This window comes from Diospyros lotus, chromosome 7 (genome assembly GCF_014633365.1).
Source record: "Diospyros lotus cultivar Yz01 chromosome 7, ASM1463336v1, whole genome shotgun sequence".
Classification (NCBI taxonomy): Eukaryota; Viridiplantae; Streptophyta; class Magnoliopsida; order Ericales; family Ebenaceae; genus Diospyros; species Diospyros lotus.
In genome coordinates this window covers 8,466,857-8,493,461 of record NC_068344.1, presented here as the reverse complement: position 1 = coordinate 8,493,461, position 26,605 = coordinate 8,466,857, and the positions used below count along the sequence as shown (strand labels likewise).

General features: G+C 32.8%; 3 pseudogenes; 2 read left to right on the top strand and 1 right to left on the bottom strand.

The window, feature by feature from the left end:
* Positions 1-3,044: 3,044 nt before the first annotated feature.
* Positions 3,045-4,194, bottom strand: LOC127805536 (DNA (cytosine-5)-methyltransferase DRM2-like; annotated as a pseudogene).
* A 1,819-nt stretch (positions 4,195-6,013) lies between these two features.
* LOC127805535 (DNA (cytosine-5)-methyltransferase DRM2-like) lies at positions 6,014-7,111 on the top strand (annotated as a pseudogene).
* Positions 7,112-10,823: 3,712 nt separating this feature from the next.
* Positions 10,824-24,912, top strand: LOC127805534 (PR5-like receptor kinase; annotated as a pseudogene).
* The last annotated feature ends 1,693 nt before the right edge of the window (positions 24,913-26,605 follow it).

Sequence of the window (26,605 nt, the reverse complement as noted above, 5' to 3'; positions counted from 1 at the left end):
CAAATTGATTTTAGTTTCTTTTACCTATTTTGTACTTTCATGTGTTACCTTTAATTTGTCCCATATTTATTTGGCAGTTCTATCTCAAAGGGGATTTAGTGCTTAAGATATTTAAGATATTTATTGAGAAAATTGGTTGATAAGATAAATGCAAATAAATCAAAAGCAAAAAGGACAATCAATTTTTAAGTAGTTCAGCCAAATGACCTAATCCACTACCTTAGTTCTTTATTAAGGATTTCAAAAACTTCACTAAATCCACATTCTTGATCACAAGTAGCATCTCTAGTCCCCACGACTAGAAATTATAACCTCTTACTATCAAAGTAGGCCCTCTAGGAAAAATATTAGAAAATTACAATATAAATACAATAAGAGAAAATCTGAGAGATGAATCTTTCAGCTACAAATTCTCTAAAAAATTGCATTAGGTTTGAAGCAATAAATACCATTGAAGAGTAAAGCCTTGAGAGAGAAAAAAATAAATAATTTTGAGCACTTGAGAGTCGATGAGATGATTAAATGCTTGCAATGAATTCATTAAGCTTCTTAAATAATCCACCGGCACTCAATTTATAGTGCTTAACGAGCCATTTGAAAATTATGGTTGTTGGTGGTAGTTGGGGGATTTAATGAGCTTCTAGAACTAATCGTTGGAGAGTCTGTGAGAAAAGCGGTCAACAGATTCTAAGAATTGGTCAATAGGTTAGAGAATAAATTTGAAAAACGGTCGACATACTGAAAAATAGTCGACCGATTTTTGTGCAGTGGCTGTCAACTAGACTTAGTCGAGAGCCATCTTTGGACCAATCAATAGGCTATGAAAAACGGTCGGCAATTTGTCCTTTGTTTTTTAAAAGATTTTTCTCCATTTTTCTAACACTTTAGAACCATTTTTGAAATAGATTTAGGAGAATCTTTTGAACATAACATTTTTTTCCCAATCTCCATCAAAATATTTTGAGAGAGAAATGATTTGCATTCGAAGGTGAGTTGAAATTGATTTTCATTTTGGTTTTTGTAAGAGCCTGACGATGCACATAATAAAGACAACAAATTTTCCTACCATTATAAAAGTATTTTGTTTTTCATTATCAAAACCAAAACAAAGAGAAAAAAAACATTCTTCCCCTTTTTAATGATGACAAAACTCACTTAAAATCAATTTCAATATAATCTCTCATTTTTTGTCATAAATCAAAAATGTTTATTTTTGAAAAATTGAACAAAGCTCAAAACTCCCCCTTAAAACAAACTCCTCCTTAAGGTGAGAAAAACAAAATCATCAAACAAACAAATATTAGTCCATTATAATGAAGGATAAAAACTATCCATAATGAGCAATTACAAGCCATCAAAAAGAGTAATCGATAGATAACAACGACATTGCATTGCATTCATTCATAATTCAAAAGTGGATCAATACATTCATACAAAAGATTTTAGCAATATATGCATGTTTCATACAAGCACTCAACACACAAGCAAAACATACAAGTTCAAACCATATAAAGCATACAGCAAAGGCATAGAAATGTGTGAATATATAACAATAAAAACTAAGACTCTGAAGGCGGTGGCAGAGATGAAGATGATGCACTATTCATTCATCATCTTCCTGTTTTGAAAAACATTCCTAAAAAGAAACTATTTAGACAACTTGACATGGAACACCTTTAGGACTATCACACTGTGTGAATAATACAAACATTTTCTATCTATATATTCTTTAACTCTATAAGCATTGTGATTGTTTGTATTCAATCAAGGAGATGACGAGGACATATAGATAACACTAATTTTCAAAGATTGTTTGATATTACACTCTTGAAACATATTCAATAGTAAGGATATATGGCATAAATTTTATTAAATACAGCAAAAAGGAAATATAACCACCATCAAAATTAAGATACCAAATTTCAAACCTTAAATGTCAAACATTTCATTCACATAACAATCACCTGCCATAAAAAATAAAACATAGCTAAAAAGGAACAGTGGTAAAAAGAAAAGGGGAAAAATTCATTGCAGGTTGATATAATGGCATACAAACTATCCATGTTAAAGAAATTGTTCAATCACTCTTCTCTAGAATTGGTAAGTTGAAATTGATTTGTATTGACTTGGATTCCCTTGAAAAATGTGGTTTATCTTGGGAAATCGAATACTTGTTAAGCTATTATCCAAAAATTGGTGAGAGCAAACAAACCAATAGGGTAATCTAATTCACATTGCAAATCTAAAAAAGATGACTCTTGATTGGATGGTGGAATGGGTTGATTCATATGGTGGCTTTGATTTGGTGACCAAGAAAAGCCCATGTAATAATCTTACAGGACAAAGTCAAGTGAGAAGAGATGGGCTCACTATAAAACTTCTCTAATGACTTAGTAGGTTGATATAGTAGTAGTGGTGATGGTAATGATGGTCCGTTGTGTTCTAGAGTAGCTACTTGTTGGCTTTGTTCTTTCTATGTAATGGAATTTTAGTAATAATTGTTTCTTTTTAATCTGTGCTTGCCCCTAGTTTTGGTAATTGGCGACTTGAAAATCGAAAAAAAACAATAGCTGCAATAATTTCATTAAATTGAAAAAATAAAGCCAACAATCTTTTCTATTTTATGATAATTTTTTTTAGAAGATGATAAATTTCTTACCATTGTCAAATAACTAATATTAATTCATACTTTATGAGATAGTTTAGGTATTACTTAATTTTTTTTTTTTGAACAAAAAGTTTATCCCATGTCAATAGACTCTAGTATTCAAAATGAGTCCCATTCATAAGACTAAATCTTTGTGGGATCAATTTGACACTCTGTTGTTCATATTGCATAAAAAGAGTCGTCCAAGCCAATATGGATAACTTTCAATAAGCCATTATTGCTAACATTATACAAGAGATGACGATCAAACTAGGGACTTGAATCATCTTAGCATTATTCATCTCAATATATTCATCATTGTTTATTTCAATATAATCAACAAATCATTCTAATAACATCTTCTAGAAAAGTCACTAGAAAAGTTCTCTACATACAATCATTTGAGATTCATCATTGACTTGACTAGGTTTAAGATGCAGGTATATTGAAAGAACAGAGAAGATTCCTTTCCCTCGAGCCCATCCCTACTCACTCGGTTTCCCCCAGCAAGATTATTACATGGGCTTCCACCAATCACTAAATCAAACCCACCAAATGAAATAATCCATTAATCCATCTTATTTGGAGTCACCTCATTCACATCTGTAATGTGAATGAGGTTACCTGATTGGTTTATTTCTTCCCACCAACATCGAACAATGGCATGGCAAGTCTTTGATTTTTTAATAGAAACCACATTTTTCAAAGGGATGCCAAGCCGATGTAATGCAACTTTAGTGCTGCCAATTCTAGAGAAGAATGATAGGACGTTGATGCCAGAAGGGAATAATTCCTTCAAAACAGAGAGATGGAATGCCACTGTATCAACCTGCAATGAATTTATTTGGTGTGTCATGAAGAAAGAATCAGTTAAGAACATGAACAACACACTCTTTAAACTGATTAACATGCAAATAATTGCCAAGCATTGTATATCTTTCAGTAGTACAAAATCCCCTTGTGTGGTTCCTTGGAAATTGCATCAATTTCTCCAGCTCATCAGGATCAAGTGGTGTCGCCTTGTTTTGTCCAACCCAAATCAAGTACCTTTCTTTGCATTTCCCTAGGACAAATTTCTTAACATTGCAAGAGGCTCACCATCTAACTTCTCAAGTGCTTTTTTTTTTATCTTTTCTGTCAATTTGGCACTCACCACACAAGTAATGAGGCAGTTGAACTTTGTTCTTGTGTCCCAAGAAGGCCACATTTTTTTTTTTGGTAAGAGAAAGGGCTCTATGTATAGTGAGTGGTAGGGGAGGCAGAAGCAGGAACCTACCTTAGATTGGCAAGTTATAGACATAGCCTTTCTTTCTATCAACTACACACAAGTACTTAGAATCTACAAATTCTGGCTTAATGTCAAACAAAAACCTACATATACTACTCCAAACCCCTTTTGGAGTGAGTGCTATATTTTCATAATAAAAATAGGAAGGGCCCATGGCATTGTCCGAGAGTACTCTGTTATTTATGGGCAATTGTTCATCGGGAACCCCAAATCCTATCACTTGGTTTGGAAAATGGCACGCCACCTTGTCCCGACCCATAGGCTTTTGCTCTAGTCTTTGTTGCAGTTTACATTTCCATGTTTCATCTTTTTCAAGTTCTATCTGTTTTTCAGATGGTGAGAATTTTGTTAGTTGTCCAAAGAAGAAAATCAACATCACTTAATTGCTTTTGATTGTTAGCATATTCAAATTAAAGATAATATCAACTTTTGATAGCCTTGGGCTCACTATAATTCATCACTAACTTGTTGACTAGAAGAGAATTCACCCTTTTGACAGGGTAGTTCTCACAAACTGAAATAAGTTTCTTTTTCCACTTGTGTAGCACAAATAAAATCTGGAAGATCTCCAACTAATGCATTTATACTTGCAATTTTAAACAAAAAAGTATATATAAGAGAAATTTTTTGATGTTTCACCATCATTTTCTCATACTAAAGAGAGTTGCATAATCCTCACAAGAGGCCCACTTGGTTCCACAATTTTGAAGTTTTTGCAAAAAAAAAATGAAGCTATGATTATTGAGACAAATTAGCTTAGAATAGATTTTTCTTGTCCTCAACACAATTAACTATTGTATTGAAATGGTATATGTCCAAATTTTGAATCAAATTCATGATAGTAATTAGTTGATATAAATTCAATCTAGAATCGCTCATCTTATTAGCGATTATTCCTATATTGAACCTCTCCTCTATATGGGAAATATGGGAATAATCGCTGATGAGAGGAGCGATTCTAGATTGAATTTATATCGACTGACCATCATGAATTTCATTCAAAATTAGGACATATAGCATTTCAATACAATAGTTAATTGTGCATCTTTAGCTTATATTTTTACTATAATTAAAAAAACTCTCTTAAGACAACTAGATAGTATACTAAGATAGGTGCTAACCTTCAATTAATGAAAAAGCTTTTGCTGATAATGAGCTCTATCTTGATGACATTGACTCTGTTGGTAACCATGTTTTTGTTTTTTATAACATTGTTCTTTGAGATGTTGAATATATTGGATAACCATGTTTATTTCTTTTTTTTTTCTTTAAAACATTCAAGAGTATATTTTGTTATTTCTAATACTTATTGTTTCATCAATATTGTAGTGGTGTTTGTTATTATTCCCATCCTAAGACCTGAAAACAACTTAAAATTGTCTATTACTAGAAATTCGTATTTTAACTCCTGCATGTTCTATACTGAATATGGTTGACCAAAAATTAATGTAATTAGGTAGCATGATTGTCATGCACTGTAACAACAAGAAATTTGTCTAGATGACGTACATCATATTTGCTAAATCCATGTTCCAGTATGGGTTTAAGGAGATTATTGAAAGGTTGTGTTGAGGACAAGAAAAATCCTTTCTAAGCTAATTCGTCTCAATACTCATAGCTTCATGTTTCTGCAAAAACTTTAAAATTGTGGAACTGAGTGAGCCTCTTTTGAGGATTATGAAACTCTCTTTAGTATGGGAAAATGATGTTGAAACATTGAAATTTTTCTCTAATATATACTTTTTTGTTTAAAATTGCAAGTAGTTGCAGATCTTGCAGATTTTATTTGTGTTACACAAGTGGAAAAAGGAACTTGTTTTACTTTGAGAGAACTACCCTGTCAAAAGGGTGAATGCTCTTCTAGTCAACATGTTAGTTATGAATTATAGTGAGCCCAAGGCTATCAAAAGTTGATTTTGTCTTTAATTTGAATATGCTGACAACCAGAAGCAATTAAGTGATGTTGATTTTTTTCTTTGGACAGTTAATGAAATTCTCACCATTTGAAAGGAAATACAAAACTTAAAAAAGATGAAACAAGGAAATGTAAACTGCAACATAGACTAGAGCAAAAGCCTATGGGTCAGGACAAGGTGGCGTGCCATTTTCCAAATCCAATGATAGGATTTGGGGTTCTCAACAAACCATTGCCCATAGTTAACAGAGTACTCCCAGACAATGTTATGGGCTCTCCTTATTTTTATTATGAAAATGTAGCACTCACTCCAAAAGGGGTTTGGAGTAGTATATGTAGGTTTTTGTTTGACATTAAGCCAGAATTTGTAGATTCTAAGTACTTGTGTGTAGTTGATAGAAAGAGAGGTTATGTTCATAACCTGCCAATCCAAGCTAGGTTCCAATTTCTACCTCCCCCACCACTCACTATACACAGAGCCCTTCCTCTTAACAAAAAAATTTGTGGCATTCTTGGGACATAAGAACAAAGTTAAACTGCCTCGTTACTTATGTGGAGAGTGCCAAATTGACAGAAAGGATAAAGAAAGCACTTGAGAAGTCAAATGGTGAGCCTTTTACAAACGTTAAGAAATTTGTCCTAGTGAAATGCAAAAAATGGAACCTGATTTGAGTTCTACAAAACAATGTGACACCATTTGATCCTTGTGAGCTAGAGAAATTGATGTGATTTCCAAGGGACCACACAAGAGGCTTTCGTACTACTGAAAGATGTACAATGCTTGGCAATTCTTTGCATCTTAATCAATCTAAGGAGTGTGTTGTTCATGTTCCTAACTGATTCTTTCTTCTTGACACACCAAATAAATTGATTGCAGGTTGATACAATGGCATTCCATCTCTCTATTTTGAAGGAATTACTCCCTTCAAGCATCAACATCCTATCACTCTTCTGTAGAATTGGCAGCATCAAATTTGCATTACACCGGCTTGGCATCCCTTTGAAAAATGTGGTTTCTATTGAAAAATCAAAGACTTTCCATGCCATTGTTCGATGTTGGTGGGAAGAAACAAACCAACTAGGTAACCTAATTCACATTACAAATGTGAATGAGGTGATTCCAAGTAAGATGGTAGAATGGATTGCTTCATTTGGTCGGTTTGATTTAGTGATTGGTGGAAGCCCATGTAATAATCTTGCTAGGGGAAACCGAGTGAGTAGAGATGGGATTGAGAGAAATGAATCTTCTTTGTTCTTTTAATATCCCTGCATCTTAAACCTTGTCAAGTCAATGATGAATCTCAAATGATTGTATGTAGAGAACTTCTCTAATAACTTTTCTAGAAGATGATATTAGAAGATTGACAAACAACAATATTAATCCTGAATGACGTGTTGATTATATTGAAATGAATAACAATGATTATATTGGGATGGACAATGCTAGGATGATTATAGTCCCTAGTTTGATTTCCATGTCTTGTATAATGTTAGCAATAATGGCCTATTGAGAGTTATCCATATTAGCTTGGATGACTCTTTTCATGTGACATGAACAATAAATTGTCAAAATTGATCCCACAAAGATTTAGTCTTATGAATGGGACACATGTTGAATACTAGAGTCTCTTGACATGGGATAAACTTTTTGTTCAAACAAAAGAAAAAAAAGTAATACCTAAAATATCTCATAAAGTATGAATTAATATATTAGTTGTTTGACAATGGTAAGAAATTTATCATCTTTTAGAAAAGATTTATCACAAAACATAAACGATTGTTGGCTTTGTTCTTCAAATATAATGAAATTATTGCAGCTATTGTCTTTTTGGTTTTCAAGTCCCCAAGTGCCAAAACTAGGGGCAAGCACAGATTACCCCAGCTTTGGCATTTGAAGACTTGAAAAAAACTAGAAAAGAAACAATTATTGCTGAAATTCCATTACATAGAAAGAGCAAAGCCAACAAGTAGCTACTCTAAAGCATAATGGACCGACATCAACATCACCACCACTACTATATCAACCTACTAAGTCACTAGGGAAGTTCTCTAGTGAGCCCATTTCTTCTCACTTGATTTTGTCCTCTAAGATTATTACATGGGCTTTCCTTGGTCACCAACTCAAACCATACCCATTCCACCATCCAATCAGGAGTCACCCTTTTTAGATTTGCAATGTGAAATAGATTACCCTATTGGTTTGTTTGCTCTCACCAACTTTGGACAATGGCTTAACAAGTATTTGATTTCTCAAGAGAAACCACATTTTCCAAAGGAATCCAAGCAGGTGCAAAGCAACTTTAACTCACCAATTCCAATGAAGAGTGTTAGAACATTTATGCCAAGGAACAATTTCTCTAACATGGACAGATGATATACCATTGTATCAACCTGCAAGGAATTTTTCCCCTTTTCTTTTTACCATTGTTCCTTTGTAGATTATGTTTTATTTTTTATGGCAGGTGATTGTTATGTGAATGAAATGTTTGACATTTAAGGTTTGAAATTTTGGCATCTTAATTTTGATGGTGGTTATATTGCCTTTTTGTTGTGTTTAATAAAATTTATGCCATATATCTTTACTATTGAATATGTTTCAAGAGTGTAATATCAAGCAATCTTTGAAAATTAGTGTTATCTATATGTCCCCGTCATCTTCTTGATTGAATACAAAAAATCACAATGCTTATAGAGTTGAAGAATGTATAGATAGAAAACGTTAATATTATTCACACAATGTGATAGTCCTAAAGGTGTTCCATGTCTAGTTGTCTAAATAGTTTCTTTTTAGGCAATGTTTTTTCAGAACAAGCAGATGATGAATGAATGGTGTATTTCAGAGATGACTTTTTCTTGCACAAGGGTGTCTATGCTTTCAGAATTGATCACTACATTCAAAGATAAACGAGCACATTACTGACTATGTGATACTCTAGAATAAGCTCAAGACGTGTTTATAAATCCAACTTAAGAAGGCAATTGCTTGCTGTTTTTTAGCCAAAAGGAAATAAATAAAACTTTCATCATATAGGGAGGAATTGCATTTGATTTAGAACCTTGATCGAAAAGAGTCAAGATTTCAAGTACTATAACGTCTAAAATCTTCTAGTGGTCATGCCAATATAGATTCGAAAGTAGCATTACATATAATTCTAGAAGAAAACCATGAAAAGTATAAAAATAATAATTACAAAAAAGTATTTAGCTTTCTCCAAAAAATCCATTAAAACCAATAAATAATAGTCTTGATAAAAGTGACATGAATATGCATAAGAAATATTTTTTTTAAAATAATATTATGTTAATAAAATATTACCAAAATAAGAACATGCTGCCATAGTTGGTTTTATTATTTGTTTTCCCATTTTACATACATTGTATAATATGATCTCTATTGTATCATTTGTATTAGATTAGATTAAATGCAAAGAACAAGTTTCTTTATATTGCTACATTTTTTCTTTTTTTGTTTTAGTATTAGAATTAATTTCTCTTCTAGAAGGTTTGTTTCTAGAAGGGGCAGCTATCCAATTAGGTTAATTCGGTCAATTGGGCAGTTAGTTATTTTATCTTGTAATCCCTCGCCCCTATAGCTTATAAATAGGAGTCGTAGGATAGGTGTAGCGGCAAAGAGTTTTTTAGTGCGCCTATATCTGAGAAGTATAGCTTCCGATTTCTGTCTTGTATTTGGGTTTGAGTGCAAATGGTAGAGAGTGGCTAGTTTATAGCTTGGATTCTCTAGGATCCTTATAGCCTCAGTGTATATGGACGGGAGGGGATTTAGTTCTCGTTGTAATCATCCCATGGATGTTTCAAGATAGTGGATTAGATTGGTGCTTAGCAGTCTGGATGTAGGTCTTGTTTTCAAGACCGAACCAGGATAATTCTTGTGTGTTCTTGGTGTGTGTGTATGTCTGTTTGTGTTTCTCCTATATGTGTTTCCATTATCGATGTGTTCTTGAGTTGATAGTAAGCTAATTGAGTTGAGAGAATCTCTAGAGTGTTGTGCGTTTCTCTAACAACTTGGTATTAAGGCCAAGAAGTTTTCTTCGGTGATCAAGATTTTCAAGAAACTCAAGGAATCTCGTTCTTCTCAAGAAATTGATATGGCACCATCTATCTCCAGATTTGACATCGAAAAATTCGATGAATCAAATGACTTTAGTCTATGGAGGATAAAGATGGAAGCGCTTCTCTGTAGCCAAGGACTCGAAGGAGCCCTGGAGTAAGAAGCCAAGATAACAGATGCGACCACTAGGAAAGAAGTACCAGTGCTGACTGAGGAACAAGAAACGACCAAGAAGGAAATCAACAAAAAGGCTTATAGCACTCCGATCTTAAGCCTAGGAGATAAAGTACTTCAAGAAGTCTCTAAGTGGAAGACTGTAGCAGAAATTTGGAAGAAACTTGAAGACCTATACCTCCAAAGAATGCTATACAGCCGTCTCTTCTTAAAGGCCAGGTTTTTTTAATTTCAAAATGCAAGAATCCTAGAAATTTCATGACCATATAGATGATTTTAATAAATTGTGCCTAAACTTAGAGAATATATGAGTGAAGTATGAAGAGGAGGATAAGGCCTTAGCTCTGTTATACTCTCTACCTAAGTCCTATGAAAATTTTGTAGACATCCTTCAACATGGTAGAGATAAGCTCTCATTAGAAGATGTCATAGGTGCTTTAAATTCAAAAGAACTTAGGTTCGAAATGAATGAGAAAACCTCTCCTGGGGATGCCTTATCAGTTAGGTCAAGAAGCACTAAGAAAGATCATAAAAATAGGGGTAAATCAAAGTCTAAGTTTAGAAATGGGAAAGGCCCGACAAAATGTTACTATTGCCAGCAAGAAGGCCATATTAAACGGCTATGCCCAAAGAGAAAGAAAGACTTAGCGGATAAAGAAAAATCAAGAGATGGTGGAGCCAAATATTATGACTCCGGTTATGATAGTTTAGAAGCCTTAATTGTTAGTGAATGTCCGACAACCTAGAGTGGGTTCTAGACTCTGGCTGCTCTTTTCACATGACTCCAAGAAAGCAATGGCTGCAAAATTTCAGGGAAATTAGTGGTGGAAAGGTCTTGCTTGGCAATGACCATGAATGTACGGTTCAAGGGGTTGGAGATATTAGGTTAAAACTTCATGATGGCTCCATAAAAACCCTCACATCAGTGAGGTATGTCCCTGATTTGAAGAGAAACTTGGTTTCTCTTGGAGAGCTAGACAAAAATGGTTTTAAGTTTAAAGGTGATAGTGGATCATTTTAGATTTCAAAAGGGTCATTAATTTGTATGAAGGCTATTTTAAAGAATGGAATTTACCTATTGCAGGCCACCACTTTATGTGGTGAAGTTTCAGTGGCCAACAGTAATTCTAAATCTAAAGCAAGTATGTGGCATCTAAGAATGTCACACATAAGTGAGCAAGGGCTCAAGGAACTTGCTAGCCAGGGTATTTTAGATGTGGGGCAGTCTCTAGAATTAACTAAATGTGAATCATGTATTTTAGATAAGGCAGCCAAAGTAAAATTTAGCAAATCAGCAATCCATTCTTCTAAAGCACCCCTAGATTACATACATTCAGATTTATGGGGTCCAGCCCAAATAGAAACCCGTGGAGGTTCTCGATATTTTCTATCGATTATAGATGATTTCTCAAGAATGTTGTGGGTATATGTTCTAAAATCTAAAGATAACACTTTTTACACATTGAAATCATGGAAGAGTATGGTAGAAAACCAAAGGGTAGGGTGGTTAAGGTAATTAGAACTGATAATGGGTTAGAATTTTGTAATAAAGTGTTTGACCAAATGTGTAAAGATGGTGGCATAATTAGACATCTTATAGCTCCTGAAAATCCCAAGCAAAATGGGATTGCCGAGAAGATGAATAGGACGTTCTTGGAAAGGGTAAGGTGCATGTTGTTTCATGCTCAATTATCTAAGTCTTTTTGGGGGGAAGCAATTGCTGCTACAACCCATGTCCTCAATAGAACCCCCTCAAAAGCTATCAGCCTCCAAACCCCTTATGAAAAATGGACCGGTCATAAACCAAGCTTAGCCCATCTATGCTCATGTAAAGTAAGGTAAACTAGAACCTAGGGCTAAGAAATGCCTCTTTATCGATTACCCATCAGGTGTTGAAGGTTACAAACTATGGAACTTAGAATCGGATGGAGCTAAGACCATAGTTACAAGAGATGTAACATTTGATGAGGACTCTATCCTAAAATTAGGAAGCAATGAACCCCAGTCAAATCAAGAAGAACCTAGAGAAATAGTTCAGGTGGAGATCCCAAATGAAAACCCAAATTTGACTCAAGATATCTCATATTTTGAATAGTTTGATCCTGAACCTTTAAATAACCAAGACCAAGACCAAGGATCTTCCCAAGTGGAAGAAGAAAAAGGTGACAGTGACGTAGACTCAAGCCTTAGAGAACCTCCTAATCGTGATAGATATAATGTGGCAAGAGATAGGCAGCCTAGATCCCGTAGACCTCCCCAAAGATATGGCTTCTCAGACCTGGTAGCCTATGCTTTTAATAGCACTACAGAATCTATAGGAGAGGAATCCCTTACATATGAAGAGGCAATGGCCTCTAAAGATGCAGGAAATTGGCTGAAAGCTATGAAATCAGAAATTGCATCTCTTAAGAAGAATCACATTTGGGAATTAGTTGAAAAACCAAGAGGACAGCGTGTGGTAGGCTGCAAATGGCTGTATAAAATTAAAGAGGGAGCAAGAGAAAATTCTAAGTCTAGGTTTAAGGCCAAACTAGTGCCTAGGGGCTTCACTCAAGTTCAGGGAGTTTATTTTAATGAAGTGTTCTCTCCAGTTGTAAGGCACACTTCCATAAGAATTCTCCTAGCCATCACTGCTCAATTGAACTTATATCTTGAGCAAATGGATGTTACAACCGCCTTCCTCCATGGAGACTTAGAGGAAGGATTTTGATGGATCAACCGAAAGGTTTTGAAGCTAAGGGAGAGGTGGAGAAAGTATGCTTACTTAGAAAGTCCTTGTATGGACTTAAGCAGTCCCTAGGCAATGGTACCGAAAATTTGATTCGGTTATGTTAGGCCAAGGGTATTTTAAGAGTTCCTATGATTGTTGCACCTATTTCAAACACACCTCTTCTAGTATTTCCATATATTTATTGCTCTATGTAGATGACATGCTTATAGCAAGTCAATCTTCTCAAGAAATCCAGCTTCTCAAGGATAAATTGTGGGCTAAATTTGAAATGAAAGAGCTTGGGGAAGCTATAAAAATTCTAGGGATGGAAATTTCAAGAGATAAGCACCATAGGAAGATATATCTTTATTAGAAATCCTACTTAGCAAAGTTGCTAGTTAGATTCAGTATGGCTGAAGCTAAGGCAATCAGTCTGCCTTTTGTTGCACATTTCAAGTTATCCTCAGACCAGTCCCCTAAAAATGAGGAATAGAAGAGGGAAATTGATCATATCCCTTACTCGAGTGCAGTAAACAACATCATGTATAGCATGGTGTGTACTTGGCCTAATTTGGCACATGGAATGAGTGTTATCAGACGATTTATGGCCAATCTAGGGAAATCTCACTAGATGGCAGTGAAATGGATGTTTAGATATATTAAAGGGTCTATAAGAAATGCTTTAACCTATTGTAGAGCTAACATAGGAGATGAAGCTAGTATCCTAGGATACTCGAATGCCGACTATGCTGCCGATATAGACAAGAGAAGATCCACAACCGGCTATGTCTTTAGGCTATGGAATTCTACAATTAGTTGGTAGTCAGGCCTGCAACATGTGGTAGCAGTGTCCACCATCGAGATAGAATACATAGTTGTTTCTGATGCAATTAAGGAAGCTATGTGGCTTAAGGGTCTAGTTAGTGAGCTCCTAGGAGTAAAATCATTTGTATTAGATTAGATTAAATGTAAACAACAAGTTTCTTTATATTGCTGCATGTTTTCTTTTTCTGTTTTAGTGTTAGAATTAATTTCTCGTCTAGAAGGTTTGTTTCTAGAAGGGGCAGCTGTCCAATTAGGTTAGTTCGGTTAGTTGGGTAGTTAGTTATTTTATCTTGTAACACCTCACCCCTATAGCTTATAAATAGGGGTCGTAGGATAGGTGTAGCGGCAGAGAGTTTTTTAGTGCGCCTATATCTAAGAAGTATAGCTTATGGTTTCTATCTTGTATTTGGGATTGAGTGCGAGTGATAGAGAGTGGCTGGTTTATAGCTTGTATTCTCTAGGATCCTTATAGCCTCAATGTATATGGGCGGAAGGGGATTCCGTTCTTGTTGTAATTATCCCATGGATGTTTCAAGGTAATGGATTAGATTGGTGCCTAGCAGTCTGGATGTAAGTGTTGTTTTCAAGATCGAACCAGGATAATTCTTGTGTGTTCTTGGCGTGTGTATGTTTGTTTGTGTTTCTCCTATATGTGTTTCCATTATCGGTGTGTTCTTGAGTTGATAGTAAGCTAGTTGAGTTGAGAGAATCTCTAGAGTGTTGTGCGTTTCTCTAACAATCTCTCTTTTGTATCATGTCTTACATGCTTAGTCTCTTGTTGATTTATCTTTAGATCCTATATTTTCAAAATGTCATTGCATGCTTTTCTCTAAGCATGTTCAAATTGTAAATTCCTAGCTAGAAGCTATAGTTGCACTCACAGTTTTAGCTTGTCTATATATTTCATACCCACTTAAGAATTTTTCTTTTTCTAAACGGAAATCTATCTATCTGTCTCCCTTTGACCTTATTTGCATGACATTTGGTGTCGCCATGGCGAATCCTCCAAATAAAAATAAAACATCAGCAAGATAAATGCACTAGTCCTAAAAAAATTAAAATGATAAAGGAAGATAATATTTAGGTCATCATAACTAAGGCTGCTTGAAAAAGAAAGAATAACAATAAGATACCCTATAACATAATCTGAATGCTGGAACAAAATAAGTGAGAAACTTATGTTACAACTTTGGCACCCTGTAGATGTGATATCACATTTACAAAGGGCAAAAGGGGCAAAATTGATTTTAATTTCACTCGATCAGCCACATCAACGTCCAACAGCATATCAACATTCAAAACACAAGTAGATATATAAAAGAAACAAAGTAATGATTTTATGAAATCCATACTACCAGGATGCTGATAAGAAGCCCTAGGTCTAAGCACAGAAGCCCAAAAAGGCAGAAAGGAAACAAATTGAATATTGGCAGAGAAAAGTACCTAACAATGTTGAAGTTTGTGATCCTCTGTACAGAAAGAAAGGGACGAATCGTCTCAGAATCGGAGCAACCAAGCAGACTTTATCCATTGAGAAAATGAAAGAAAAAGAGGAGTTTTGAGATTGCACAATTCATTGGAAGTAACCTTCCATCTCCTTCAACGTATATTAGAGTGCTTGTTTTACTATTCTGTCCTCCTGTTCATCTTTATCCACATTTATGCCACTTTCCATTTCAACATCAGTTTCAAATGATTATCTATTGGTAACATAAAAAAATAGTTTTTATATAACAGAAATATTGAGATCATGCCCGAGCAAACTTGTTAAGGGGCTATTTGAAAATATTGGGAGTGTTTTTTAGTTTTGATTTTCATTTTATTTGTATTGTTTCAGCAAAAATTTCATTTTTTTCAAAAAAATCCAGCAAAAAAGACCAAACAAATCTCAACAAAAAATCAGAAAAAATTAAAAATCAGCAAAAATTCAGTTTTTTCAAATAAATAACAAAAAAGAAGAAAAAAAGGACCACACTACCTTAATTTAGTCTAATTAGTGATAGAGAAGTTAGATCTCCATTCTCTTTGTTGTTTTGAGATCATTTTTAATTTTTAATTTTTTAAAATAATAAAAATGTGTTTATTTTTTCATTTTCAAAAATACATTTTTGAAAATAAAAAAAATTATAAAGGAAACTCAAAAGTTGTTTTTAACCAAAACAATCTTTAAATCCAAAATATGGAAAATATAATCTATTTTTCATGTTTTGGCTCTAAAAAAGAAAAGGGAAAAAAAAGAAAAGAAGGAAGAAAAAAAATTATTTTTAAATTTTAAAAATAAAATTATATATTGATTTAAAATTTAAAAAATATAATATATTTATATTATAATTAAAAATATAGGACAACATATAGTATATTATTAAGTATCTTACACATATTATGTATAATAATATTTAATATAAATTATCACTAGATGTCAACAATTTATAAATTAAATTTATTATTTTATTTTAATAGTAAAATTTTATTAAAAAGAGTTAATTTTATCATTTAATAATTAAATTCATTCAATAAAATATTATAAAATAATTTTTCTCAAAATTTTAAAATAAATGTATTTTCTAATGAATCTTATCATTTATAATCACATTATGTAATATTAGTTCATTTCTTTAATTTTTATTTTAATGCTTCCTATTTATAATCACATTATGATCGCACTTGTTATTTTTTTCAAGTTAATTTATTTATTTATTTAAAATTAAATAGTTTTAATTTTTTGGATAATTAAATTAATTTAATAAAATTTCATTAAAAAATTATTTTCAAAATTTCAAAGAGCATTCTCTTTGAAATTTTGTTTTGAGAAATAGTTTATTAAAATGACAAAGAGAACGCATTTTCAATTTTCTGAAAATTGATTACCAAAATAAAAAAATTGAAAAATGAATTCAAAAATTAAAATTAAAAAATAAAGAGAACGCAACCTTGATAATTAACCCAAACCATTCCATTTAGAGTATTTATATAAAAATTTCCTTTTTTTGCCTGGAATATAAAAGTTACTTAAGAATATCAGTTTTTGGTAATAAATATATTGATGAAGTGGGTAATAAAAGCATAAATATTTTAATTTATATTGGAAAATTTTCACTTATTTTTCTTATAAATCTGGTCATGTGTGCAATTGTTTTTTGGTTTATTGTTAAAAACAGAGCACACTTTTCTTTATTTTTTAATTATAGTTCAAATATTATTTAATTTTAATTATGGATTTTCATCTACCTTCGGGCTCCACTTTTTGCCGAAGTCCCCTTCAAGCCACATACCATCCGAAGACTCTCTAGCCCATCTCCTTTCGGTGACCTCCTTGGGGAACCTTCCAAGGCACCACTCTTGCTTTTTCGGACAACAAATTGATTCTCACTCCATACTTATCACCATTTTCTCGAACACTAGATCGAGTCATGCCCAAAACAATTTCAAATGCTCATCGGCATTGTTTATCGTGTTATTTTGATGATGAAAAATAATATTATTTTTTCAATAAAAATTTTATCAAAATATTTATATACTTGGTGCACTTAAATCATTTTATGAGTTCTTTAAGCACCAAAATGAAAATCAATTTCACATCATGAAAATCAATCTCAACCAATGTCAACAATTTCATTCTCAAATCTCTTGACAGCATTTGAAGAACAAGTTTTTATGTCAAAAGAATCATTTAAATTTGATTCATCAAAATTGATTTTGAAACACTCGAAAAATGAAGCAAAATTTTTAAAATATAAAGGCCAAATTATTGACCGTTCATGAGGAATGGTCAACCACTTGAGACCTTGTTATTGATCGACTGCCCAAGCCTATCAACTAGTTAAATGATAGCTCCCGGCTAAGTACGATCGACAACTACTACATAAAAATTAATCGATTGTTTTTATCCTTGTTGTTGACCTATGAATTGACAATCTCATGCCCATCTCACCAACAATTGGTGCCAAATGTATATAGCTTTTGTGTTCTTGAAGAGAAGTATTATGAGTTGTCAATGGCCATTACTTAATTAGGATGAGGATGAAGATGAAAGGATAATGATACGGAAATATAATGGATTTTATTTATTTATTTGATAGTTTAATATCACATTTTGAATTAATTTAATAAATATTAAATATTAACACCTAAGTTGTCTTAACCTTTTTTCCATTTCCTTTTCTTTTTTTTCCTTCAAATTATAACACAATATCTTTGACTAAATAAATTAGGTAAACAATTAAATCAAACTGTAGATTTTATCCATCTGTCACTCAGTTTCATTCCCTATTAAAAGTCCACAAACTAAATATTCTAGAGCAATCCACACCTACCTAATTCAAGCCAGTCTTACTCTCTCTGTAATCATAATAGGAAAAGGAAGGAAAAAGTTGGGAGCGAAAATCTTGAAATAAATAATATATCATATATATACATATAAATAATAAAAATAATCAAAGTGATAGTCCAATGATTCAAAGTACATTTGGTAAAGGGGAAGTCTCATGTTTGATCCTTTTAATCCAATAAATCCGTAATATTGTCTCTTGTTAGAGGTTGCCTAAATTTTTTATTTATTATTTATTAAAATTTAAGAATTACAAGAGCCAGAGCAAGAGCAAATCACAAATGTTTAAGAAGGATATAACTTAAATTTTCAAATGTCATATAATTATGTGGATTACATAAATTTCAAAAATAATTTACAAACCACAATATCTAATTAAAAAAAATAAGATGCAAGTTGAAGTAAAGTTACCCTAAAATTAAAAAAAAAAAAAAAAAAAAAAAAACTGATCTATGCATGCTTTAGCAGTTAAAGGTTTCCAGTGGATGCAAACTCTTAAATTAGGTTTTACTCCAGAAAGACTGATCGGTGCATCCTTTAGCAGCACTCAGGCAGAATATGTAATTTTCTGGGTAAAAAATTAAGTTAATTAAACATCTTCAATTGATATTTTTTTTAGAATTTAATTCTAGACAATTCAATTGGCTAGAAAATATTTTCTTTCCACTCAAATTCCATGCTTGCAATCAAACGCACTTTTATATAAATACTACTTTTGGCATGTAAATATTAATGGATAATGATACTTTTTATTTTGGTAGAACATATATTACTTTGAAGTTAGTTGAATGATAGGTTTAATTTTATGAATTTTATTCTAATTTAATATAGATAATGATATATAGGTTTGGTGGTTTACATCAAAACAGGATGTCGTCGTCGTCGTTGCTGACTAATTGTCATTTTTACACTATTAACGACAAGAAATAATGTCGTTATTGATTTATATTTTGGTAGCTAAATAACATTTTTTTAACAACAAGAATCATACAGTCGCTAATTGTTCACACTATTAACGATAGAAAATATTGTCGTTATTATTAAATGGTTTGATAGTTAAAAATTATTTTTAACAACGAGAATCATATGGTCGTTAATTATTCACACTATTAATGACGAAAAATATTATCGTTATTGGGTTATAATTCGGTTGTTGATAATTATTTTTAATGATGAGAACATATGGTTGTTAATTATTCACACTATTAACAACGAGAAATATTATCGTTATTGGATTATAATTTGATCGTTGATAATTATTTTTAACGACAAGAATTATACAGTCGTTAATACAATTAACGACGGGTTTATCATTCCCATCGTTAAATGCTTTTATCCGCGGAGGCAATAACGAAGAGTGACGACAGGAAAATTCCTGTCATTAAAATGTTTTAACGACGGGAAATCAACTTTCAACGATAGATTTTCCCATTTTTCTTGTTGTGCAATACAAGAATCACCAAAAACAAGACAAAGAAATAGACAAAAGAAGAAAACAAAAGAAATCACACCTTTTTAAGTTGAATTGACGACAACACCAAGCAATCAGAGTTGTGAATCGACTCCTATTGCACGAAAATGGTGACACCGAGCGCTGAGAAAACTGGAGGCAAAGGGGAATGATGATAAAAGGATGGTTAGAGAGATAGAGATTAACTACAAGCTATGACGAAGACCAAGCAATTGGAGTTGGGAATCAATGGCGACACCGAGCACCGAGTACCTGGGTGTCAAAGGGGAACTTCTGTGATAAAGGTAAACCTAAGAGAGATAAGGGTTTGCATAGGCCAACCCTCAAATTAGAAGAAATATCATGCTTGTCAACGACGAAATATTTTTCTTCTCTATTCAAATTAGAGACGGAAAATTATGTCTCTGATTTTTGTCTTTCTAATGGAAATTGACATTAGAGATAGAAATCTTTTCATTTTTGAATCTTAGAGACATATTTTTCTATCTCTGATTTCGTCTCTGGCAAAAAAAAAAAAAAAGAAGAAAGTTTTAGAGACGAAAATGTTTCACCTCTGAAATTAGAGATATAAAATTTTTCGTCTCTGATTCCGTCTCTAATTTACATATAGAAAAATTATGTCTCTAAAGGCTTTTTTGGTGATTTTGGTTTTTCGTCTCAAAATCCATCTCTATTAGAGATGAAAATAAATTATGTCTCAAAATCCCATCTCTAAAAACTATTTTTTTCTAGTGAGGTCTAATCTGCTCTCTTTTTGGGCACTATGCCACCTATAAAGTTAGAACATGAGCGGTTATTATGGCTTTTCCATTAGCTAGTCCCCCTCTCTTCTCATAGTTAGGGACCAATTTCTTTCCCTAAAGTAGCTTCGTCCTCTTCAAGGGCAATCACATTCCCTAGCAATGAAATCCACAAGGAAGCCCTGGTTGATCAGCTCTTAAATCTCTTCCTTGAGCCATTGACAATTCTTTAGGTCATGTCCATGGTCCAGATGGAAGCAGCAATACTCATCCGAGTTTCTTTTATGGTTTGACGATGTCCTTATGGGAGGGGAGTTCTCACGTACTCCTTGTCTTCAATAGCTATCAATATCTCAACTCAGCTACTATTTAAAGAAGTTAAATGAATTGGACTTGTCTAAGAATTGGTTGGACCTAAATGGTCTTGAGATCTTACCATGGGATCACCATCTAACACAGAATGTTACTTATTCTTCTCGTTTTTGTTTGGTAGTTTGACCCACTTTGCCTTCAACTCCTATAACATGACTTGATGTACTTATTCACTTGGTTGAGGATTTTAGTGAGCATCTTCAATGGTGTCTTTGCAAAGGATTGGGCAAAGGGGCTTTCCCTAAAACCATTTTGGAATGCTACGATGGCAATCCTTTAATCAAATGGCTTAGCTCAGGGTTAGCGGCTTAGCTCAGGGTTAGCTTGGTCTCATGGCTTGGTGTTCCCCTTCTATATTCTTCATCTCAGCGATCTCTTTTTCTAAGAGTTGGAACTGCTTCTCTTACGAAGTCTCGCCTTCTCAAGAAGGGAAAGAACTAAGGCTTCCCTTTTTGAGTGGTGTTTCTCTTGCTAGAAATGATGAGAGCTCAAATTCATCTGTATTTTCTTATCTTATTGGCATTACTCATTTTGTTAGCACTGCTTGTCTTGCAAGCATTGTTGCTCATTCTAGCAAAAATACCCTACGTACAAGAAACCAACCAACTATTGGACTTGGCCTCCATCCAAGCTAAACAAGCAAGTGGTGGAGGTAGGTTCTTTAATGATGACTGGTTCTCCAAGTTGTTTCCATCTATCTTGCTATGAGAAGATTAGGCCATGACAGTTAACCAATTAAAGGCTGGAAGGCTCAGTAGTGTTGAGAGGCAAAGATAATTTGACTCGACCCCACAATGAGCACCAAATGATGATGGTATTTGGGATTAATTACTTCAGCTCTACCTCAATGTGAGCACCTACAAGAACGGGCAAGACTTGTTCTCTCATTATAGTCTTCGATGCTTAAGTTAATATAATAAATTAGTAATAGAACATATTGAATGCTCAGAATTACTTGGTTTACCTATAGTGATTTTTATACCTTAGGACCAAAGTAGTTGGAATTATCATATCTGAAATTCTTGAACTATACTACGCTAAGCTTGAAGAAAATTACTCGTATCAAATAAAGATAGATATAAAATGGTTATCCTAGATTTCCCAGTATGAGATGAGCTAATAGAGATCATGCTTATCCTTAATCATTCGAATAAGAGATAATAAGTTAGATAAAATTATGGCCTCTGAATTACTTAAAGATGTGATGAACCAATGATCGCCTATTAGTAATTATCTTTCAAACTGAACTAGGAGTAACTACAGCATCTTTTTATTATTTAACCATAAAAATATGTGACAAAATTAGATTTGTTGTTCTTTCATGGACAATTTAATAATTTTTGCATTTTAAATACTCCAACGTCATTAGTCCTAAGAGCGTGTTAACCCCACGGGAGTGGGAGAAACTTGCCTATAGATAAGTTAGCCCGGGCATTTATATTGAGAAGAAATGATATATTTGCACAAAAATACCCTTGTATTATATGAATTGAGATTTTTTACGTATTTCCACTGTATTAAGCTAATGTGTCAGTTGACCCGATCCATGGGTTTTGAGGGCATAAGTCAGTTTTTTAAATTTGGACGTAGGTGATGACATTTTTGTAAAACGAAAAATTAAGCTAAGGTATTTTAATATCAAATCCCTTTTTTAAAACAAATAAGGAATAGTTTTACCTTCAGAAATATTTCTCTACAAACTATTAAGCAATATTATTTAATCATATTATTATTTTATTTTATTATTAATTTTATCTCATCACAATTTAATATTTATACCAAATGACCATAACTATCATTCTTCTTTAAAACTTTACAAATTCTCGGGATTTTCCCACCATGGTATCTAAAATTCTAGGATGGCCCCACTTTACAAATTTCAGTATATATGTAACATTTAATTTCAACTTTGACTATTTCAATATTTAAAGACAATACAATACAATAAAATCCCACCAACTTTTCTTAGTTTTCACTTTTAACATATTCTTATTAGTTTTGCACACATATTCAATTATCAAATGGCAATGCTTAATCTGAAATTAATTATCAATACAATGTGAACGGTGTTTAATATTAACCAACTTTTGTATTTTACAGAGCACCACCAATACTCTTCAAGTATGGTAGCATTTTCAATGAAATTGACACCGCTTTGGAAGATTGTGAGAAAGCTTGCCGTCTAGTGTGGGATGGGATGGGAAAGAGAAGTAAGAGATGATGACTAATGAGCGAGTCTGAGCCCCCTACCCCGTGGACGAAGAAGAGTCAGAAGTCTTCGCAAGTTGGAGGGGCGGGCCGATGAGGAAGCAGCTAGGCAATGGGATGCTTTATGGTGATTGGGACGAAGTCTTCGGGGTCAATTCACTGCCGTGCTTGAGCTGCAAATTCCTTCATTATTTCATCATCTCAAACATGCATATTTAGCGATTCTTGTATTGTAATTCTCATCCCCTTTTGCCCAATTAAATAGCAGTGAACAGTTGGCGTTTAAATAACCTGAAATTATATCTCTTAACATAGTATTAGAGTTTAGCCTTTAAATAACCTGAAATTAGAAAGGCAACAAATAATTTCCTCTTTACTTTGTTTGAATTTTCTATTAATTATTTCTCTTTTCTCCTCTGCCTCCAATAATAAGGGAAGTGAAATAAAATTGAAACAAAAAAACATGTTTTTCTTGTTTTTATTTTTTCCAAAAAATTTAATTTATTATAAATTAAAACAAACAATTAAACCCATTCTGGTTACGTTTTGAGATCAATGAGTATAAAAAATAAAAACCAGCAAGCTACAAAACGTATAAAAACTAGAAATAATGTATTTAGATGTCAAATATTCTTATACTCATTTAAATTTATTATAACCATTTGGCTATGTTGCAAGAAGTAGAAGGATATTTTTTTATATGAAACATAATTATAAATGTCTACAGAAAAGGGGTTTGGAAAGATGAATTTAAACCTACAACCTCGTTTATACTTGTCATGAAGTTTTGGTCACAGCCATATATAGCCACTCTTGGGTTGCTTAACTAACTTGATGAAAGTAATTTTTATGAAACTAATTAACCCACAAAACTGATCTTTTCAAGTCAATTTAAATATTATTTGTATATGTTGACGTAAGTGGATATATGTTTTACTTTTAAGTAGCATATATAACCTATATAAATTTGAAATTTTATATGTCTAATACTTTGTGCATGCTATTTCATATTGAATGCTTGATTACAGGTATTGGAACTGTTGTATTAGTGGCCTTGATAATAATGTTCTACTATTTTGCATGGAAAGACATGTCAAAAAAATTTCTTTGTTTTGTAAATCTCAAGAAAATGGATGATCAAAATGTTAAGGCTTTTCTAAGGAGGTTTGGTTCTCTTACCCCTAAAAGATATAGCTATTTGAATATTAAGAAAATTACCAACTCTTTCAAAAATAAACTCGGCGAAGGAGGGTTTGGTACTGTTTATAAAGAAAAGTTACATGATTGGCTCTTCGTGGTAGTGAAACTTTTGAAGGAATCAAAAGGCGATGAGAACGATTTGTAAATGAAGTTGCGAGTATAAGTCGGACATCTCATGTTAATATTGTAAATCTATTGGGTTTTTGTTATGAGAATGGAAAAAGAGCTCTAATTTATGAGTTCATGGCTAATGTATCTCTCGAAAAATTTATACATGATAGAAATATGCCAAAAGAACATGAATTGGGATTGGAAGAATTATATAAGATTGTTGTTGGTGTTGCTAAAGGATTAGAGTATCTCCATTTGGGTTGCAAAACAAGGATTTTGCACTTTGATATAAAGCCTCATAACATTCTTCTAGATGAAAATTTTTGTCCCAAAATATCAGATTTTGGACTTGCAAAACAATGTCTTCACAAGCAAAGTATCATATCATTGTTTGGAACAAGAGGGACGATTGGATATATTGCCTCTGAGCTATTTTCAAGAAACTATGGAGGGGTCTCTTATAAAGTAGATGTTTATAGCTATGGGATGATGATTTTGGACATGATTGTGGGGAGAGAAAATTGGAATGATTCAGCTGTTGATTGTAGTAGTGATATGTATTTTCCAAACTGGATTTACAAACATCTTGAAAAGGAACAAGAAATTGGGCCTCATTGTATTACAAGCGAAGAAGAAAATGAAAAAGCAAGAAAGATGATAATAGTTAGCTTGTGGTGCATACAAACCGATCCCTCAAACCGTCCGTCAATGACTAAAGTGTTGGAAATGTTGGAAGGAAGCCTACATTCATTACATGTCCCACCCAAACCTGTCTTGTTTTCTATAAATGGCCCAATAATTACGCATTGTCTAGGCACAGATGGCATCACATTATGTTCATCCAATGTGAGTTGAGGATGCAGAATTCCTTGGAAAGCAAGGTACGAAAATATTTACCCATGTAAATTGTATAAGTTTTTATTAATTACTAGGTTAGCTACAAAACCTCAATTATGATAATGATTTGTAACTCGAAAAAAAGAACTTAGCAACTGCTTATTCTTATAAAGATGAGACATTGTGGTAGTTGTTTTCTTATAAATATTTTTAATAGATATTGTGGTAGATCACATATTATGCTAGCTTTTTAATGCAGTGCAATATTAAGTCCAAAACTAAATGGTGTGGTCCATGTATATAAAACTCTACTTAAATGATTTATTTTATAATTCTCTTAGGGAAGGAGTTGGGTTTTACTCCCCAACTTTAATACCCCAACACCCACCTTGTACCCGCTTCGTGCTCAAATTTGAGTTATACTTCCACTGTCTTCGAATTTTTTTAAAAATTACACTTAAGACCCTTTATCTATATTTCTTCTTTCATCTAGGTCCTTGTTGGTCAGTTGTTGAGGTTCAAAAAGTGTCACTAAGCCCCTTTTCAAGTTTAGTTCTCAATTTCATCCCAGAGTTCTGAGTACACTCGCACCTCAAGGATCTTTAAAATATCACACTACAACCTTATTTTCTTAAAATTCTTACATTTATACCCTTAAATTTTTTTCCAAAATGTCCTTATTTAGGTTTCAATTTTAGGGAAATTGTCAAAATTCCCTTAAAAGGTTATAGTCTTTGACAAGATTATTAATAAACCCTTTGACTTTATTTCTTTGACTTTTGTATTTCTTTAGAATATTTTTAAAAAATTTCTAGATATTACAATTTTGTTATGGAGACCTTGAAATGATTATAGGGTGACAAATTACACATTTTTCACAAAATTCATTGAATTTTTTTTAATTTGCATTCGTCTTATCTATCAAACCTCAAAGATTTAACTACATGGGCCCTTTTCCTTTTCACTAAGAGCCTCGGAATTCTTAAAGACTATAAATGCATTGGACTCTCTTTCTTTGAAAAATAAATCCAAGTCTTTAACTATAATAATCTTCTTCTATTTTCCTCAAACTCACAATCACATTATGTGTGATTGTGTTGAGTCCGAATGTTGATAGTTGAAATAAAACAATAATATTATCATCAAGACTACTACTAAAGACTTATGAGGACAACACTGGGAGAATATATATTTCATTGCAAACTTTGTTTTACTAAACATGACAACTTAGCTAGGTACTTATGGACTCTCACATACACAAACTTTGGTATGAAGCAAACACAATTAGATATAATGAAACACTATTCACAAATATCTAAGAACTTTCCAAGATCACATATGACTCCTTACTTTACATTCAATGTATTTAAAGTCACACGTGTCTAACCTTTTCAATTTATAGTTAAATTTAATTTTCCAACATTTTCCCTTAAACTTAACCCTAATTATGACCCTAAAGAAATCAATGATCACCTATGCTCCCTTTATTCCTTTGTCTTGAAATGGTGACATTGTAAGAGCTCGATCCTTCAATATTGTTAATCTTTACCATTTCCTTTAACACATTTAGCTCTTGAGATAATTGATCACTTTCATACTCATGTGTTTGGTGTAATTTGCATCTCTTCCCACTCATACTTTTGTTTAACAAACACTTGTTAGTTGATAACTTCAATCTCCATTTTATAATATTGTCTTAGCTTTTGAATGA